Raw genomic sequence first — 14781 nt, forward strand, 5'->3', positions numbered from 1 at the left:
AAGATTTCACCCCCTATATCTATACAGGGGCGGGTCTACGTGGTGGCCAGGGGGGGCACCGCCCCCCCCCTGAAATTCGATTGGCCACCCCAGGTGCCCCCCCTATAAGATGTCTTGTGATTGGTTCATTTTATGGCAAATCAGTCTATAGACTCTACTGAAATTCGGGATTCAAAGAAGTGCAGCGTCTTCAGAGAAACAACGCTCGTCGCGATCTTGGACTTAATTAATTAATTCTTGACCTGGGTCTTCAGTCTGTGATTAACTCACCTCTTGTCTGACAAGTCTTCGGGTTCAAATCATTCCTTAATCACGTGACAGACCCATGCGCTATTTCTGACATTTCTGTCACTGTGTTTTTGTTACTGTTTCTTGAGGATCTGTGGTGTTATTATTTTATAAATAAATAAAACCTTTTAATAAATAAAATATTGATTAATTTGTCTTTTTGACTGTCTATCAGTAAATAAACACTAGGCTATATAATAATCTAATAAAGTATTTATAGCCTAGTTTAATTTTTAATCCATTTTTAATAATATATGTATAAGATGCTTGCTCAAAAGTATGGAAGCATATGGGTAGCATTATTCAATTTGGGGTGTAATATGCAAAATGACAATGCAATATGTAAAATGGCAATGCATTTCTGTATTTACATTTACATTTTCCAATACATTTGTGCAACGTTTGGTGCAAAATGAAAATGAAAATTAAATAACATAAGTTTAATTTGCCATTTCATACACATGTAAAATGAATACTAATTTTAACGCTTTATAAGTTGCAAAATTAAAATGAAAATGTATTACAGAAATGATTAGATATGTCTAACACGTTAAAGCAAAAACTGTGGCAAAATGATCATTTAAATGCTATTTTTCTTAAATGCATTAACACTCACAGTCAAGACACTTGCGATTGCATTTTCATTCAATGACCCGCAATGAATGTAGCAAAATTCAATGTGCACATTGAAAATGCATTCCGAGCCGATCACATCTCCGCCCCCTCCCGCCCTGTCAATCACTGCGTGAACAAGGCGGGGCTTACAGAAGGTCAAGAGACTCAAGTGAGAGAAAATGGAGAAGACAGTTGGCCCGTGTACGATTTGATCATTTCGGTTTATGGCTTCAATATTTCATTCGCACTTGTGGGCGGAGCTGAAACGCTGCTTTCATCTGATTGGTCGAATCGATCCGCTTTCAGCTCGGTCTTTTTATTCTTTCAGGCAGAATAAGAATCAGTGCAAGTGAAGCACTGTAATGTCTGAAACCACCGCTCACTGTTAATTAGCATAATATTTGAATCAGATATAGTAGCTGGGCACATAATTTGTGCTGCTGAGACCTGCAAGAGAACCCGTTAAATTATTGTGTGAATATTGTCCCACTAATAAATACAGTGCAAATAGTTCTGTCTCCTTGGATAACAGTGAAGTGGAAATAAATATAGTTACATTTATGAAATAAAATTAAATAGGATTTTTTGGGAAGGTAAGTCTGGCCAGTTATACAAGCAACACGAGTCGGACGATTCTGAAGATCTGAGCTGAATTGGGTGAAACATTTAAGTTCTAGTCTGTGTCATTTACTCTCATAATAAATAATAATAATAATGTTAACTGCATTTTTCGGTATAAGTTGCATCCGTCCAAAAATACGTCATGACGAGGAAAAAAACATATATAAGTCGCACTGGACTATAAGTCGCATTTATTCAGGACCAAGAGAAAACATTACCGTCTACAGCCGCGAGAGGGCGCTCTGAGGTAGGCTATAGGAGCACTGAGCAGCATGAGCACTGAGCAGCATAGAGCTAATTTTACTATTTTTATTTAGAAATGTAACTATATTAATTTTTACAATTATTTATTAATGTCACACACACACATACCTAGTGCCTTATGACTTAAAAGATGAGAGTGGTAAATTTTACAGACATGGAACTGTTCAGTCTATTATTGATTTTTATTTCCACTTCACTTTTATCCAAAGAGAGAGAACTATTTGCACTGTATTTATCAGTGGGACAATATTCACACAATAATTTAACGGGTTCTCTTGCAGGTCTCAGCAGCACAAATTATGTGCCCAGCTACTATATCTGATTCAAATATTATGCTAATTAACAGTGAGCGGTGGTTTCAGACATTACAGTGCTTCACTTGCACTGATTCTTATTCTGCCTGAAAGAATAAAAAGACCGAGCTGAAAGCGGATCGATTCGACCAATCAGATGAAAGCAGCGTTTCAGCTCCGCCCACAAGTGCGAATGAAATATTGAAGCCATAAACCGAAATGATCAAATCGTACACGGGCCAACTGTCTTCTCCATTTTCTCTCACTTGAGTCTCTTGACCTTCTGTAAGCCCCGCCTTGTTCACGCAGTGATTGACAGGGCGGGAGGGGGCGGAGATGTGATCGGCTCGGAATGCATTTTCAATGTGCACATTGAATTTTGCTACATTCATTGCGGGTCATTGAATGAAAATGCAATCGCAAGTGTCTTGACTGTGAGTGTTAATGCATTTAAGAAAAATAGCATTTAAATGATCATTTTGCCACAGTTTTTGCTTTAACGTGTTAGACATATCTAATCATTTCTGTAATACATTTTCATTTTAATTTTGCAACTTATAAAGCGTTAAAATTAGTATTCATTTTACATGTGTATGAAATGGCAAATTAAACTTATGTTATTTAATTTTCATTTTCATTTTGCACCAAACGTTGCACAAATGTATTGGAAAATGTAAATGCAAATACAGAAATGCATTGCCATTTTACATATTACACCCCAAATTGAATAATGCTACCCATATGCTTCCATACAAAAAGGACATAATGACATAAATTAAAAGCAAACAACATTTTGAATCCTAAACAAGTAACACTACAGTTCTATAGTCTAATCTGAAGGGTGAACTCAAAAGATATAAATCATACAACACAGTCATTTTTGAAGATTAGAATCCACTGTAAAAAAAAAAAAAAAAACAATCAAAGTGATGTCGCCGTCATAGAGACGACTCGTTCTTCCCTAGTCACATTAAAGATTCGTCGTTCAAGAACGACACATCACAAGACACCAAACAAAGAGCTGGTAGGTAACCTTTATGTATGGTTTAAAATGTTTGTATGGTTTTCTCAGATCAATGTTTTTACCCCGTCAGGCTCTGCTCGCGTTGGTCGTGGTTGATTTCAATCGAATGTTCAGTCAACGTTTAATAAAACACAATAAAAGTAAAATACGATGGGGGGCTATCAAACAATAAACATGTCATGTTGATTGGCATATTTTGTATCAGTTTATTTTGTGACAGTGACCACATATAGCAAGATTGCACCAAATGACAATATGCACAGAATGATCTATAATAATATTTGTCTGGTGACACGTTACTTGTTAATGCATGAGAGTAAATCAGTTAGAGAGTCAGTTAAATTGTCAGGCCTAACTTAGCCATTTACACATGAAATGTTGTGGATGCATTCTGTGCATTTCATTTACAATTTGAATTTTCTTTTTTGAGATTGAGAAAAACAGACACACATAAGTGTTTCTTTTGAAGGCAGGGAAGAGAACAGTGGCAAGCCATGAAAAGAAGTAAAGATATAGGGAGTTTCTTTCAATGAAAAAAAAAAAATGTATTCTCAAATTTAACTTAATGGATGTATACAGGGATGACAAAAACTAAAGTAATCCAAAATGTGCTTTATTACTGCATTTGTTTACAAGTAACTTATTCAAGTTAAAAATAATAATAAAATCAATAGGATATGCGTAATACACTTTAGAATTTCGCTTTTTTTTTTTATTTGGGGCAGTGGCGGCCACCCCATTAGGAGGCAGTGCCCCAGCATGGCCCCCCCACTGAAAATGCTCTAGACACGCCCCTGTATCTATAGTGTGAATTAAGAAATGTATTCAGAAAAATTATTATTCATTCTTCTTTTTTCAGTGGCACTAAAGATTCATACACACACACACACACACACACACACACACACACATAAATATATACATACATCTGGTTTCAAAATTGAAATAATAAATGTTTATTGTGCCCCAAATCAGCATAATACAATGATTTCTAAAAGATCAAAGTGTTAAATATGTGTTTGGTGTCCTGTAGCATATGGACCATGATTCCTTTGAGAAGAAGTACTGTAAGGATGTTCTGAAGCTGAAAGCCAGACAGAGAGCTGTGGTCAGCAAAGGCAGGGTGAGGTTCACAAACAACCTTTCCTCCTTTAGACAACTACAGAAAATTTCCATGGGAGTTATGAAATCGTTTATAACCTAATTAGTATTAGTGTACGGACCACTGATCTGGGTGATAAATGGTCTCACCAGTTGGTCCTTCAGATGGGACGCTCATTTTGTTGACTCAGTATTAAGCGGTTTGCTTGGCCTGTCCTAATCTTGAGGAGAGGAGAAGTGAGATGAAGTCGTTAATTCACCAGCGTCCACTCAGCATCCTCTGCTGCAGGGGTCAAAGGTCATATGGAACCACCAAACTGTCATAATGCTGGGGTTTTCCAGTCTTTGTAGACAGACAAGCACAAAATGGGCTACAGGCTGAAACAGCGGTGACATGTCCCATCATTCTCCAACACACCAAAGTGATCCCCAGAACATATTTTCATCCTAAAAAAATTATATATGGGATATGAAGCTATTAAGCTTAATTTGGTCATTTCTTTGGTTTTATAAGATAATTAATATATATTATAAAAATGGGCTAAAATATAGCTACACATTTTTATATATTTCTATAACATTTATTATTCTATATATATATTATTTTATATATGTTTTTATATCAGTTAAAAAATCATTGTTATGCATATTACATTTCTATTATTTTGCCCATATTTTAATATTTATTATTATATACAGTACATTTATCAAAAATAATATATTACAAAAATATATATATATATATATGTTACTTTATATATATAAAGTAACAGTGTTGACACTGATGACATGGTCCACTGGCCGAACGATGCAAAACAAAATTAGAAAGAAATGCACAACTGGTTCATATTCAGTATTTTAAAAAAAATCAAGATTACATTCAGGGTAAAAAAAAAAAATGAAAAACACACCCTGGCTTTGATTAGCATTAAAAATGGAATGCCATGGACATGCATATAAATGATTTTCTATATCTTGTGTATAAAGGGGGTTTGAAGGGTTCTGGGTGCAAATACAGTGGTACACATGCAATGACACATGTCTTCACTAGATCCTGAGCCTTTTGGTTGAAGAAGAAGAGTTCAGTGTGAAGATTTCCATCTGCTAGAGAAGATCACACTTCACACTTCAGCACAAAAGATTAAATCCAAGATCAAGCTGATGAACATGAATGCCCAAAAGTATGCCGTGTTTTTTGCTTGTCACCCCAAGCCGATATGAGCGTAGATGTAAAATGGTTTGTTTATGAGAGGAAAACTGAAACCTGTTATTACTGTTCACAGGGCCAGTGATTTAATCATGAAAGTAAACGCTCTCTTCACTTCATCGCCTAAAGGAGAGGCCAGAAAAGATGTCCAATTTCTGAAGAACAAACACAGGTTTGATTTTCCTTGCAATATTTCAACTGAGTATCTGTATTTTAAAAAGATAATCATTTCTTTCACCTCAATATATTTCACCAGACCCTCTCTCTGCTTTTATAACCACACAAATCATAGAAAGTGATGATTATGTCTGCTTTGTGAATGTATCGTTCCTTTGAGAAACTAAATCACTAGTTCTGTCCAAATTGGTCAGACGGCTCACTCAATGAAAGTGTAAGTCAGCTGGATATCCAAAAATAAGCCCCTGACACCCAACCGGGTTTCCATGGCTATGATCAGCTCCTAACCTTATTTACGCATATTCACAGCTACTTGTGCTAATTGTCCATTTGCGTTTTCAGTTACTTAAAAGCCTCTACTTCAGTTTTTCAACACTTTCAGTGCCGGTGTATTAAGCTGACCAGATGTGTCTTTAACAGAGTTCTTCAGTTGGCACAGCGGAAAGATGAGGTGTTCTATGATGTGGTTGCCATCGTGGATCCTCTCACCAGAGATGCACAGAAGTTGGCTCCTTTATTACCGTAGTTGTACGTACAACTTTGGTCATGTCTAAGAGCTTATTGTTTCTCAGGCCTTGTTTGTGCTGTTTTTCAGCTGAGAGAGTATGTGTCTACTCTTTTAATATAATCAATTAGACATTGCGTGGGCTCCATCTATCTACACTAATATCAGTTGCACAGTGAGTGTTTCTAGCTAATAACCGTGTCCTATATGAAGAAAAATAGTGACACTTCATGGATCAGAAAGCTGAAACTTCCATTAAGATGCTGTCAAATCACAATGTGTTTTTTTGATTATTGGTGGTTGAAAGCTGTTCATTCCATTGATTAGTACCTGACTTGCAAATGTAAATCTGCCCCTGCAGTTGCTGTAACAAGAAAAAACATTCATGATTAATTGACCTAAGCCAATTAAGTTACGAAGCCCCGCCCATTTTCAGATTGATTAATCTCTTTAGATTTTACATTTGTATTTATAAATTTGGCAAATGCTTTTTATGCAAAATGACTTGCATTGCATTGAAAGTATATATTTCATCAGTTTATGCATTCCCTAAATCAAACTCATGATGTTGTTAGCGCTACTGTATGCTGTAGTCTTTGAGTGTGTGAGTGGGTAATAACCAGGCTGTCTCCTCTGTGTGTGCTCAGGTGCTTGATCAATATGAAAGTGCAGGTGTTCATGAACTGTCAAGCCAAGCTGTCCCAGATGCCCCTGAAGAGGTGAGAACAAAAGCTTAATTAAACTGAAGCTCTGAGAGTGTCGCAGGACACGCATGCATACACACACACACACACACTCTTACAGCAGCTGGTGCTGTTCTGCAGATATCACCTTGTTGTGTTTTTTGTTTTTTTAACAATGTTCAGAGATTAAAAAGATTCACGTGAAGTCGGAAATTCAGAATGATGGAAAAATAACTTTTTTGTTAAAACTAAGGTCTGATGCACCAGGTTAAAAGCTCCTTTTTGAAGCTTGATAGACATCAATCTCTGAATTAGCTTTTTCTGTGAACTATCCCTTCTGATAGCTGAGATATAAAAAATATGTGGTGAGAAACATCTGCACTGATTTAAGACACCCTGCGTTTTATAGAAACTGATGTGAAACAATGAGAAAAGTTGTTCCTGCAGGAAATAAACTATATTAAAAAGTTAATATTTGAAGAAATAGTTTGAGTACTGTTAGATAAACAGAAATGGCTATGAATTTGTTAAACATTTTCCAGAAAAATCAGTAATGAATATAAAATTTAAAAGTAATTAAAAAAAAAAGTAAAAAATAGTTAACCATACTTGTTTTCCCCAAAGAAGTCAGTTAAAGTCAGGATTAGAAGTAAATGTAAAAAAATATATATTTTGTCATGGGATTTCTAGCTATTCACTAATTACAGCAGACCAGCAGTTTAGTTTATAAGACTGATGTCATATACTGTTCCTTTGTCTTTCTGGCAGCATTACAGAATGTTTTGGAGCCGGATATTTCATTCTTTCACAACAACTCCCTTTCCCCTGGCCCTATGGCCTGCTTCACTGAAATCCCAGAATCCCCTCTGCTCACTCTTAATATGCTCACCCCAGAGACCCGGATGGTTGAGGCGGTCAGGAGCCCGTATGATCTAGATAACATCCACCTACAAGAGGTATGAATTCTAACTCTAAATGCTGTATTTCTATATTTACCAAAGCAAAGAGTTCCACACATGAACTCTTTTTGTCTAGACTGCACGTTGGCTGCAATAGTGCTTTGAAATGTATAAATCTTTATGATACATATGGTCTTGTTCACGTTTCACTAATAAACTTTACGGTCACTCTTAATTTTGGGGACCAATTCTCACAATTAACTATTTACTACAACTTTTGCCTCAATAAACTCCTAATTTGCTGCTTATTAATAGTAAGTTAAGGTCGTTGTTAACTTAAAAATGGTTATGCCGAATAAGGCATTAAAAATGTGCTTTACAAGTACTAATAAATAGACAATATGCTAGTAATATGCATGCTAATAAGCAATAGTCAGAACTGGTCCTTAAACTTAAGTGTGACCAACTTTATTTGTAACTAGTCGATTTGTCCTGGTCAGCCAGAATCTGAAGGATTGGACTTGAATGGATAAATGTGTCGTCTTCTACTTTATTGTCAGGTCAGAGGTGTAGTCAATGCAGAGTATGAGCTTGAGTACCTGCTGTTGGAGGGCCACTGTTTTGACCTGTCCACAGGTCAGCCTCCCAGAGGACTTTAGTTTACACTGGGGAGTGGGGATGAGACCAGAACCTCTGCATGCATGACACCATTGTCATGGCTAACTTTTTTTTCCCTTTTTTTTGGCGTTTTCCAAATGCATGTAAAATACATTGTAATATGAATTTTACTAGTTTGATAAGAGTCATATGGACCCAAAATGAGAATTCTCTTATCATTTACTCACTTTCATGTTGTTCCAAACCTTTATGACTTTCTTGTGTGGAACACAAAAGCGAACTATTTCCAGTTGAAGGCCAACCCCGGCGCCTGGATCCTGAGGCTGCGCGAGGGCCGCTCAGAGGACCTCTTTCAGAGACAAACGTCAGTGGTTTCTCATCACATGTTTACATTTCTATACTACTGTTCAGAGGTTTGATAATCAGTATGATTTTTTTATTTAGGAACATGTCTTTTATGCATACAGATACTGCATTTAATTGAACAAAAAATACAATAAACACAAGCTATTTTAAGTTGTAATAAATGTCTTACATTTTATATATATATATATATATATATATATATATATATATATATATATATATATATATATATATATATATATATATATATATATATATATATAATGTCTAACATATATATATATATATATATATATATATATATATATATATATATATATATATATATATATTGCATTTGTAATTAATTCCTGTCATGGCAAAGCTGAATTTTTAGCAGCCAATTCTCCATACTTCAGTGTAATATGATCCTCTTGATCATTTTTTATTTTCAGAAATCATTCTAAAAACTGGAATAAATTTACTTTTGCCCAGACTTTTTCATCGATTTGCAGTCTGGATGATCTTTATTATTTTTAGGATTCTTTGATGAATATATAAAAAATAAAAAAAACTGAATTTATTTGAAATGGAAAGATTTTGTAACATTATAACATTAATATTATACTAACATTATACTGTCACTTTAATGCATCTAAAAATGTATTTTTAAAAAAAATAAATACAAATTCTTGCTGACCCCAAATTAGTATAAGTTAGTATGTAATTAATACAGTAGTGTATATTTGGCAAATTGTGTTGCCACTGTGATTTTAAATCCTTTCAAGCTATGGATTTTATCTGTGCATGCATTTGTGACGGCTGGTGACAATAAACAATAGCGAGTTTAAAGTTTTAATGAGAAGATATGGCGATGGTACATAAACAAACAATGACGATGAGACAGAGACACTCCGAGGGGATGGTGTAGCGGTGAGAAGTCCAGATGGTGGTGGAGAGAAGGTGAGGAATCCGGATGTTGACGGCGTGAGGCAGCAGGAGAGAGTAGCACAGGAACTGCGGGGAATAGAGCCGAAGGTAAGTGTCCGTGGCTGAGTGAACATGCGATGAGTGGATAAGGTTCTGGGGAAACACAGACATCCAAATGCAAAACAGCACTGCAACCAGACGGGGGGTAAACACATCGACATAGAACAACGATCTCACAAACACAGGACGTGAGACAAGCCTTTATATAGTGGATGAGTAATGAGTGGCAGCTGTTGCTGATACAATTAACGGAGACGCCCACAACTAATCAGTGCAGATGCGGAACACACAGAATTCACCATAAAGTGTAAACAACCCGAGATCACGGTTTACCAACCGTGACAGTACCCACCCCTCTAAGAACTACTCCTGGAGTTCCCAGAAGGGCCTACCTGCTGATTGTATTCATCAATAAGGGAGTGATCCAATATGTCCCTAGCAGGTACCCAACTCCTCTCCTCCGGACCGTAACCTTCCCAGTCCACCAGATACTGGAATCCTCGTCCCCTCCGTCTCGAGTCCAGAATGCGATTAACATATGTCCGTTCCCCATCTACGAGACACGGGGGCAGGGGAACCGGAGTAGGCGGATTAATACGTGCATAAAACACGGGTTTAATTATGGACACATGAAAGGCGGGGTGTATCCTCTTGTACGCAGGAGGTAGTTTGAGGCGGACTGTCACCGGACTAATGATTTTGGTGATAGTGAACGGGCCGATAAACTGGGAGCTAATTTATTAGAAACGGATCGCAATGGAATGTTACTGGTAGAAAGCCACACTTTTTGACCCAAGACGTAGACGGGAGGCTTTGACCGGTGGCGATCGGCCTTGGCCTTAGTGCGCTCCCTCACCCGGAGCAGAGTCTCACGGGCTCTGGTCCAGGTGTGGTGACACCTCTGGACAAACGCGAGAGCGGAGGGGACCGCGACTTCAGATTCCAGACTGGGAAACGCTGGTGGCTGGTACCCTACACTACACTGAAACGGAAAGAGGCCCGTAGCTGACACTGGCAACGAATTGTGGGCGTACTCCACCATAGAGAGTTGTTGACTCCAGGAAGAAGGATTCTTGGAGACCAAACATCTCAACGTCCTCTCTAAATCTTGGTTGGCTCGCTCAGATTGTCTGTTGCTTTGGGGATGATAACCGGACGACAAGCTAACTGACACTCCTAATAACTTGCAAAACTCTTTCCAAAATTTGGATATAAACTGAGATTCCCTGTCTGAAACCACGTCTACCGGGAGGCCATGAAGCCGAAATACGTGATCTAAAACAGTAACCGCTGTCTCCTTGGCTGTCTGTAATTTGGGCAAGGGAATGAAATGTGCCGCCTTCGAGAACCGGTCCACAACGGTCAAAACGACCGTCATGCCATTAGAGGGCGGGAGGGCGGTAACACAATCTAGAGCGATATGGGACCAGGGTCTCGAAGGGACATGCCATGTTGGAACAATGACCCCACTAGACAACTTCGGACCTTAACTCCTCCGGCACAAATAAGCGGTTCGGTGGGCAACCGGACGGAGGCATTACCCCTTCTAAGGCCGTCTTGAACTTCGACTCGACCTCCCATACGAGTGCTGAGACTACTAATCTCTCAGGCAAAATACACTCGGGAGTAACGGGATGGGCGGAGGGATCAAAAAGACGTGACAAAGAATCGCGGTACGATAGGGTAAATTCAAAACGACCGAAAAAAAGTGCCCACCGAGCCTTCCTGGAATTGAGTCTTTTGGCAGTTCTGATGTATTCTAAATTCTTGTGATCGGTCCAAACAATAAAGGGAACCCCTGAACCCTCTAACCAGTGGCACCACTCCTCCAATGCTAATTTGACCGTCAACAACTCTCTATTGCCAATGTCATAATTACGTTTGACAGAAGATAATCGATGTGAGAAAAACGCGCAAGGGTGTACCTTATCGTCTGAAGCAGCAAGTTGGGACAACAGTGCTCCTACCCCCACCTCTGATGTGTCGACCTCCACCACGAACTGCCATGTGGGATCAGGGGCCACAAGGATGGGAGCCGAAACGAAGCGGTTCTTGAGGTTAGTGAACGCAGCCTCAGCTGCGTCAGACCACCTGAACGGAGTACTGGGAGAGGTCAAGGCTGTCAGAGGTGAGGCTAGTTGGCTGTAATTACGAATGAAACGACGATAGAACTTGGCGAACCCCAGAAACCGCTGTAGGGCCTTACGGGAATCTGGAGATGGCCAATCTATAACAGCCTTTACTTTGTCAGGGTCCATTCGTATTCCCTCAGACGACACGATATACCCTAGGAAGGGGACCGACTGTGCATGGAATACGCACTTCTCCACCTTGACAAAAAGCCCATTCTCTAGTAACCTCTGGAGCACTCGTCTGACGTGTTGAACATGTTCCTGGAGAGATAAAGAAAACATCTGTATGCCATCCAGGTAAACATATATAAACTGATTGACCATATCTCTCAACACGTCATTCACGAGTGCTGGGAAAACCCCGGGCGAGTTGGAGAGCCCGAACGGCATCACCAAATATTCAAAGTGCCCTCTATGGGTGTTTAAAGGCAGTTTTCCATTCATCCCCCTTCCTGATGCGGACCAAATGATAAGCATTACGTAAATCCAATTTTGTGAATACAGATGCTCCCTGCAACCTCTCGAAAGCTGAAGACATGAGTGGGAAAGGATAAGTATTCTTAATAGTAATGTTGTTCAGCTCTCGGTAATCAATGCAAGGTCGCAGAGAACCATCCTTCTTACCCACAAAAAAGAACCCCGCCCCCGCTGGAGAAGAGGAAGGACGGATGAACCCAGACGCTAAGGAATCAGAAATGTATTTCTCCATGGCCTCCCTCTCAGGAATAGAAAGAGAGTATAACTTGTCTTTAGGCAAAGATTTACCTGACACTAAGTCTATGGCACAGTCGTAGGGACGATGCGGAGGAAGAGAAGCAGCCCGGGACTTACTGAACACTTCCTTCAGGTCCAGATACTCAACGGGCACGTTTGGCAAAACCATGGTCTCCTTCTGAAAAACAGAAACAGGAACAACAGGACAAGCAGAAACCAGACAAGACTCATGACAACTTTCACTCCACAATGTGACAGTGTTAGAACCCCATTCCACTCGTGGATTATGTTTGAACAACCAGGGGTGACCTAAAATAATGGGAGCAACAGGGGAGTCCATGAGGAAAAAGGATATAGTTTCTTGATGGTTGCCAGATGTGATCAGTGTGATGGGTTCTGTATGGCGGGTGACATGAGGCAGTTCCTGGACATTGAGTGCGGTGACATGGATGGGGAGAGACACAGGAAGGACAGGAATGTTCAGGTGATGTGCAAGTGAAGAATCAATGAAATTACCTTCGGCTCCAGAGTCCAGAAGGGCTTGACATTCATGATGTTGATTCTTCCACCGCAGTCTCACCGGAAGGAGGGTCGATGATGTAGGTGAGGACTTCTCAGCGGAGATCCCACCCGATAGTAGCCTCAGATTTACTATCGGGCTGACTCTTTTGCCGGGCAAGAGTAGTTGTTATGGTCAGAGCCTCCGCAGTATAAACATAGTCCTTGGGACCTCCGCCGTTCCCTCTCCCTCCGGGACAGCCGAGCTCTACCCACCTGCATGGGTTCGTGATCGTCGACATAACCGACTGTGTTCTCTCAACTCAAGCGCCCCCTACCAGGAGAGAAGGGAGGCCTGGAAGGACTGTGTTGGCGGCCCAGACGATTAAACCTGGCCTCCACCCACAACGCCAGGTCTATGAGTTCGTTGAGAGTAGGGGGCAGCACGAGGAGGTAGATCTCCTGCTGAACATGGTCGGATAACCCATGCAGGAATCTATCCCACTGATCCGCCTCGTTCCACTGGCACGTGGCCGCCAGGGTACGGAACTCGATGGAGTATTCGGTTACGGATGAAGATCCTTGCCGGAGTTCCGAGAGGCAATGGGCGGCCTCCCTACCGGTCACGGCCCGGTCGAAGACTCTCTTCATCTCATCCGATAGGAGGTGGAACGAGGCACAACACAGGTGTTGTTTCTCCCACACCGCCGTTCCCCATAAGGCAGCCTTGCCAGAGAGAAGTGTGAGCGTGAACGTTACTTTGGATTCCTCCGTAGCGAAAGTGCGGGGCTGCAGAGCAAAATGCATCGAGCATTTGTTAAGAAAAGTTCTACAAAAGGTCGGCTCACCTGCATAGTTCTCCGGCGCTGGAAGTCGCGGCTCTGGCCGGAAGTGATCCTGGGGAATCCCCGGGGGTACGGACGGCGCAAGCGGTGCGATGGACGCAGTGGGAGATGTGAGCTGATGGATCTGCTGGGTGAGCTCGGACACCTGTGCCACCAGTGCTTGGACAGCGTGTCCGGTGTTCGAGATACTCTCCTGCTGCTGATCCATTCTTTTGACACTGTGGTGCATGAAGTCGGTGAGGGTATTGGTGCTCGCTGCTTCCATGATGGGTGAGATCGTTCTGTGACGGCTGGTGAAAGGACAGTCTGGAAACAATAGCGAGTTTAAAGTTTTAATGAGAAGATATGCCGATGGTACATAAACAAACAATGACGATGAGACAGCGACACTCCGAGGGGATGGTGTAGCAGTGAGAAGTCCAGACGGTGGTGGAGAGAAGGTGAGGAATCCGGATGTTGACGGCGTGAGGCAGCAGGAGAGAGTGGCACAGGAACTGCGGGGAATAGAGCCGAAGGTAAGTGTCCGTGGCTGAGTGAACGTGAGATGAGTGGATGAGGTTCTGGGGAAACACAGACATCCAAACGCAAAACAACACTGAAGCCAGACGGGGGGTTAACACATCGACATAGAACAACGATCTCACAAACACAGGACGTGAGACAAGCCATTATATAGTGGATAAGTAATGAGTGGCAGCTGTTGCTGATACAATTAACGGAGACGCCCACAACTAATCAGTGCAGACCAGAGTATGTGAGTGGAGTGGAGCGGCAACAATTTCCCCTCCGCGCTCAGAGCATTTAATAATCACTCCGCTCCCGCTCTGCTCCGGGTACACAATTTCCCGCTCCCGCTCCACTCCGCGCTCAGTGATACCAGAAACACCGCTCCGCCTTCGCTCCGTGGCTAAAGTATTTCAGTATGTTTGAAATGTTATGTTCATAACGTAGCCTATATTAAA

At 40.7% G+C, this 14781-nt stretch overlaps 1 pseudogene; it reads left to right on the top strand.

Moving 5' to 3' along the window:
- LOC128019361 (UDP-glucose:glycoprotein glucosyltransferase 1-like) overlaps nt 1–14781 on the top strand; it is a 32741-nt pseudogene that overhangs the window by 10702 nt on the left and 7258 nt on the right.

Source organism: Carassius gibelio, chromosome A9 (assembly GCF_023724105.1).
Source record: "Carassius gibelio isolate Cgi1373 ecotype wild population from Czech Republic chromosome A9, carGib1.2-hapl.c, whole genome shotgun sequence".
Classification (NCBI taxonomy): domain Eukaryota; kingdom Metazoa; phylum Chordata; class Actinopteri; order Cypriniformes; family Cyprinidae; genus Carassius; species Carassius gibelio.